The sequence below is a fragment of the Pholcus phalangioides genome, unplaced genomic scaffold, assembly GCF_987345545.1.
Source record: "Pholcus phalangioides strain wild (caught in Gottingen) unplaced genomic scaffold, Ppha-v1.0 ptg000002l_1, whole genome shotgun sequence".
NCBI classification, from domain to species: domain Eukaryota; kingdom Metazoa; phylum Arthropoda; class Arachnida; order Araneae; family Pholcidae; genus Pholcus; species Pholcus phalangioides.
In genome coordinates, this window is record NW_028301595.1 from 9,604,429 (window position 1) to 9,611,338 (window position 6,910).

The following is a 6,910-nucleotide window of genomic DNA, read 5'->3' on the forward strand; positions in this document are numbered from 1 at the left end:
CTGACGGGACCAAAATTATAAGCCGTTCTGTTCATTACGAATATTTAATTGACTAAATACTTTAATAACTTTTAAATTTAATTTAAAAAATTTAATTTTTTTCTTTTTAAATTTTTAAAATTATTTAAAAATATAAATATCTGAAATATTATTTTAAATATTTGTTATTTTTTTAAATTTTTAATCTGTTAATTTTTTTAAACTTTAAAAAAAATACTTTTATTACACAACGTTATCCACGTACGGTGTTCACTCAGGGCCGGATTAAGACGTTTGAAGAAGTTTATTTTACTCGATATTCAGTCTATAAACTGAAAAAATGAAATTTTATATTTCAGAAGTGACTAATCTAAGGATGGGATTTCACTCTAAAAGGTTTATGAAAGTTATTTTATAAAACTTGAAAAATGTAACCAATAAACACATCTGTTACATTCGAGAGAACTTAACTGATCCGCCTATTGGTTGCATTTTTCAAGTTTTATAAACCAACTTTTATAGTGTAATCCCGGCCTAAGACAGAATTGTGATGTGAATATTTCTAAGCACAGGCATTTTGAAAGTCTCTACCCCCTCCCCTTTTTTACTACTTGCAAATTCTTTGATATCTCGTGAATTTTTTTTTCTTTTTTTTGGAACATCGAATGTTTTTGGATTTGATTTTTCGAACATTGGATGTTTTTGGAATTTTTCCTCCATATTTTTCCGAAAAGATTTATTTTTTTCAAAATATTTTGAAAATATTTGAAGACATTTTCTCCCATCGACTACTTGCGAGGATCGGAATGAAGACATCTTTATTCCCATATTCTATGTGGCTCTAGATTAAACCACCAAAGAATGCCTCTAGGCTGCCTATGGGAACTGAATCAGGGGTGAACGAGAAAAATAATTACAAAAATTGCGAAAAAACAGTTTTTATGCACGAATTTCGTGCAAGTGCTCGTTTGAAAGGGTATGCGGACCCGCGTCCGCATCCGCTCCGTGTGAAAGGGGCCTTTACACAATTAGCCACCCCTTCTGACTTATCGCTGTGGATCCGTGACTATCTAAGGTTGAATATATGATTTGGATATTTCTGAGCACTCACTTTATTTATTTAAAAGCTTTCTCCTACTTTTTTTCCAGCTTAAAGTCTTTGATAACATCTTTAAAACTAATGCTACTTACCACATTTGTGTCTATACTTGGTAGAGATGAGCTATCATATATTTTTACATACTTTAATCGAGGAAATGGACCCTCAATCAAAAAGGGTTTTTTTCCCCATTATTTGCTTCTTAACTCAAAACATCTTAAATTTTCCTTTCAGTGTTTTGATTCTGGTATTGAAATTACAATGTTAAATTTTATTGGTTTTTCCATCCCCAAATATTCGACTTGATCTCTATACTTTTCTTGATTAAAAATTCTTATGAAAAATTTGTTAAAAGATTAATTTTTGAAATTACGCAAGATAGAGACATGCGTGCCAATTTTATCTTTTTTTTTTGAATTGCCAAAATGCACGTATTTGAACTTTTATTTTTCCTTTTTTAGAATAACCATGGATTTACTATAGGGTGGCTTCTGTTAATTTGCCCTTCATCTCATCAACTATTTGTCGTAGAGGTAAGGTTCCAATTTGAAAAATGCTAAAAATGTGTCCAGAAACTACTCTCAGATTTGAGAATGAAAATACAATGTATCACAAAATAAAAAAAAAAATGATTTTACATGGACCCCCCTGTCCTAAGAAAACCCAATTAGAAAGTTGTTGAAAATACAAAAATCTGCGAAAAGTTGGGAAAGAACATTTAAACTAAAGGACAAGCCTCTTTCCTTCATTTATGCTGTTCTTTCCCAACTTGTCTCTGATCAGGACCGGACTGTGGTGCGGTCGCACTGGGCCACAATATTTCAGGGGCCGCAGTTTTTTCAAAAGAAACCTTTTCCTTTCTCGGCAGATGCTTAGGAAATTTTTGATTAAAATTTAATTTTTTCCCGCATTAAACTATTATTGATTGTGAAAGGAGGTTTTCAGTTTAAAGCTCCAACAATATTATTTTTAGCGTTATTAGGTATGGCAGTAGCTTATTTCTAAAACAAAAAAAAGGTATATGTTATGCAGATGGTCGCATTCTTTATCCCTGAAAAAAGTCTGGCCTTTCTTTCTACCGTTAAAGAATAACAGGGCTATATTAACCAAAAAAAAACATGCTTGGAGCATCAAACGAAAATGGAAACTAGAAAAGATATCTAGCAATTTTTTCCCCTTGAAAATCACTCCTCTCGTTAGAGTTACCATCTGGTCTGCAGGTACCAATAGTGCGCACAAGGTGAATGTTTGTAGTTTCATTCGGCGATGCTTCCACTATTGATGTCCCTTAGTCGACTGTAGCATGGATATCTCTAGATCAGTGGTTCTCAACCGGGGTACTGGGATACTTCAGGAGGGGGGGGGGGGCACAGAAGAAAATGGAGAAAGGGGCTATGACAGGTGGTTTGGAGGGCTGCAGAGAGCTGAGAAGAAAAATTAAGGTGACTATTCACTTACAGAATCTAACAAAACCAGCCATAGGGTATGGACCCACCCGTGCCTCACACCTACATTTTGCAGCAGAATCCCTAGGATGGGGTTTTTTTGCAGGCCCTCGGCTACATTTTGCACACACCCCTCGTCTATATTAAATTATAGTGTGAAAAACAAAAAATTATGAAAACCATATCAGGCCCGGGCTGCAGTTCTGTCAGTCCCACTCTTGTGAGGCGTCATGTCGGGAGGTCTCATGTCCATAAGTGGATCACACCTTATTATATTTTGTATAGTACAATAAATTTTGAAAATTAATAGGAAATATGTAGGCTACTTATTTCCAGCTAACTATGGGACTACTATAGCATCACTTTGCCTAGGGGGCCCATGATGTTGAAACGGCCCTGAATAGAACTCGGACTAGCGGGGAGCTCAATAAATTTCAGGCCAGTGGTCTGGAGGCCAATCTTATTTGCAAAATTTTCATTCAGTATAAATTCACTGAAAAAATCAATTCAATACGTATAAAGGATTTTGCTTCTTCTAGATGAGGGTCGCAAACTCTAGGTAAGACAGGGGGGCCACGAGAAAAAAAATATGGTTCAAAGGGGGCCACGGGAAAAAAAAGGTTAAGAAACACTGCTCTAGATGATGACTGCCCAGCTTCTATAAAAGACGTAAGACTTTTCTCTCTGATTTTATTTTTTTTTGTCAATCTAATTATTCACCTAGTACAGTACCAACATTAGAGATATTTTGTTTCATGAACAGAGCCGGATGTTGAATCCTGCGAACTACGCGGCCGCCGCAAAACGCGCCAACTGAAAGGGGTGATTTTTTTTATCACCAAAGCATCATTCGCTTATACTTGAAAAATGTCCAGAACTGACCCTGTTCATGAATAGAAAGTTCATGCACAAAAACATTTAGGAGCGCAAATTTCCGAACATTTAGGATGTAGGCTACGTTGCTTACAGCCCCCCGGTAGTTCATTGCCTACTATTAAGTAAATTATATCTGAGGTTTAGGCTTATTGCAGCTAGTGTTGTTAATATTTGACACGACCTATTCCAGAGCGTACTTTTGGATTTCGAATTTGAATATTCAAATATTGAGATTGCAATCTTGGATTTTGTTTGCGGCAAGAAACTCTTGGTTTTAAACAAGTAATAACATTGAAAAGCTCATATACAGTGAATCCCATTTAAAGCGTTTTCCAAAAACTCATGGAAAACGTTTTAAACGGGAAATTTCAATAAGTTAAAGTTGAATTTTTCGAGAATTTTTCAGGTAGGGCCTCCAAAGAATCCCTTGGCTCGGGGGGGGGGGGGGCTATGATGATACTACGACGATCCTGCCTGTCAGCCCCCCACCCTTGTGGGGGTCATGGATATTCGATATGATTCGAGCCACGATGAAGCAGCAGGTGGACGACGCTAATTATTATTGATAATTTATAAATTTTGTAAAATTAATTTAAATTGCCATTCCCTCTCAATAGATCGTGTTTGATTACGATCCAGACTATCAACGCGTTCCTGAAATAATGAAAAAAAAAATGAATGTAATAAAATACGTTCCTTGTGAAAAAAATTTCCCCTTCAAGATTTACGTTCGTAACTAGAAAAGTTTGTAAGTCGGGATGCAACTGCATAAAATTTTTTTAGGGGGGGGGCCCCCCGCAAAATTTTTTTTTGCATTGGGCCGCGAATTTCTCCTAAGCCCGGACCGGTCTCCGATTTTTGAATTTAAATATCTCAGGGAATAATTCAGTTAAAACATGTAATTTGTTTGTTGGGCTCAGAAGAGAAAGATCAACAACTGACTAATTGGAAGTTAGAGGACGGATCGTATAAAAATTTACATTTTTTATTTTGTGTACCTACACTGTATTTTCATCTTCAAAACTCGTACAGGGTGATTTCTGGTGACATTTTGAGAACTTTTAAAAATTAGAACCATACCACTACAACGAACGGTTGATGAGATAAAGGCTGTGACAACACTCCAAGGAGAAACCATTGAATCTTAGAATGGCCATAATATTACCAATAGGCAGGGTCGCAAGTAGTGGGGGGGGGGGGGGGGTGCAAATTTCATCATTCAACCTATCCTTCAGCATTACGAAAGGGGTGCCTAAATGAGTGGTTGCCCCGGCTAACCAAGCATCCAGTTGCGGCCCTGCCAGTAGGTATCTTATTTCCGACGAATCACCGTTATATTGGGTATTTTCTCTTTTAGATACATTCTCAAGTTTGTAATTTACACCTGGTAGCATTTCTCTTACTTCTATAGACCAAACTACACAGTTGATCCACTAATGACCCACAAAAATCATATCGTTATTCTGTAGATGTTCTGTCGTATCAATAATTGCAATACACACGCATGATCGTGCGTAACACTCGTTGGAGTCGGAAGGTATGAAACAGCGGTTGGAGAATAACAAAAAAATGGATTAATAGATGGGTTAATAGGGGGTATGGTCCCCTCTTACAGATATACAGGTCTCGCAGCGTGATTTCATACTTGAAATAAGGCAGTTTATCATTTCCTGTGGCAATTAGTCCCACTCGTTCAGCAACGCTGTTTTCATTCCCTGGATGGTTCTCGGAGAGGGGTTGCGAGTTGCAATTGCCCTCCCCAGAGAGTCCCAGACATGCTCTATAGGGTTAAGATCTGGAGATTTGGCTGGCCAATCTATCCGGCGAATATCCTCACTCTCTAGAAAATCGTCGAGCAGAAGAGCTCTATGTGGCCTCGCGTTATCGTCCATTAAAATGACCTCAGGGCCAACTGCACCCCTGAAAAGGCGAACATAGGGCTCCAAGACCTCATCCCTATACCTCACACCAGTCACAGTGCCTCTTTCAAAGACATGGAGAGGTGTGCGGCCATCCAACATGATGCCTGCCCAGACCATTAAACCTCCTCCGCCATAATGGTTGATTTCGCGGACATTGGAGGGTAGGTAGCGGGTCCCTGGTTCTCTCCATATGAACGTACGGCGAGAATCGGTGCTCAGGCTGAACCGGGACTCGTCAGTGAAGAGAGCTGTCGCCCATTGATCCATACTCCAATCTCTATGCTCTCTGCACCATGATAAACGGATTCTCCTGTCCGTAGAAATGAGCGGGACGCAAACAGCAGGTCTTCTTGCAAACAACCCTCTCTCATGAAGTCTTTTGGAAACAGTCACCCTTGATACACGGGTTCCTGTGGCTGCATACAAGTCACGAGAGAGCTGAGAAGCTGTAGCACTCCTGTGTTACGCCTCGCTATAATCGACAAATGGCGATCTTCTCTGGCCGTCGTGGCTCTTGGACGACCTTGCCCAGGCTTTCTCTCGATGGATCCGGTATCCTGGAACTGTTTCCATAAGTTACACACGACGCTGGGCGTTAAATTGAACTCTCTACAAATCTGGACTTGAGATTGGCCTGCTTCTAGTCTCCCCACAATTCGCCCCCTCATTCCATCATCTAAACATTGGTGTTTAGTACTCCTTTTTACTGTTACAATTTGAAATTCACCGATTGCTGCAAAATAACACCAAGAAATTCGCCGAGGTGTGCTAGCGAACGAAATGCGTCTTAACTTACGCGCGCTTATAAAGCCTGTTTCTCTACTGGCTTCGCCTACACACACGTGTACGCTTACGTATTTGACGTACAAGATTTGCATTTTTGTCTAGAAGCAGTGGTTTTACATTCAGTTCAGTTCTTTTCATGAAATTCGATAAAATATGCAAATTCTCTTAATTTATTTCACCAGTGCACTTATGTCCTAAGCACGTGCTTATTTTGCTTAATGGTTAATCCGGCCGTGATTTAATTAAATGAAAAGTTCAGTCACACATTTAGTTAAATCTCGTCAAAATGTTTGAGGCCCGTGATGCCACAGCAAGCAATCGTACCGGGAGTGGCTTACATGTTGGAATTCTCTCCCCTTGCGCATGTGGCTTATATACCAGAGTTTTGTCCCTGGTGCCCCTGAACAGAGAGAAGTTGGTCACCCCTGCTATAGAAAACTACTTTCAGCTAGACAAATTATTAAAATAATGCGCCCATCTTAGATGTGTCATTTGTTTTACAAAGGGCTGTATATGTACTGAGGAACAAAATTTAATTATTTATACGTTCCCCTGTCTTCTAACTTCCAATTAAAAAGTCGTTTCCCCATCTCTCCTGAGCCCCCCCCCCCCCCCAAAAAAAAATCCATGTCTCCAAGTATTATTTGAATTCCAAAATAGCTGAAAATGAAGTTAAGCACTGCCTGAACTAACAGACAAGCTTCACGTGCAGTTCTTTCCCTCATTATTAGCATATTTGAATTCAAATCTCTAAGGATATATTGCACATAGAAACCTGAAATATTTTTTGTGGAGCTCAGAAG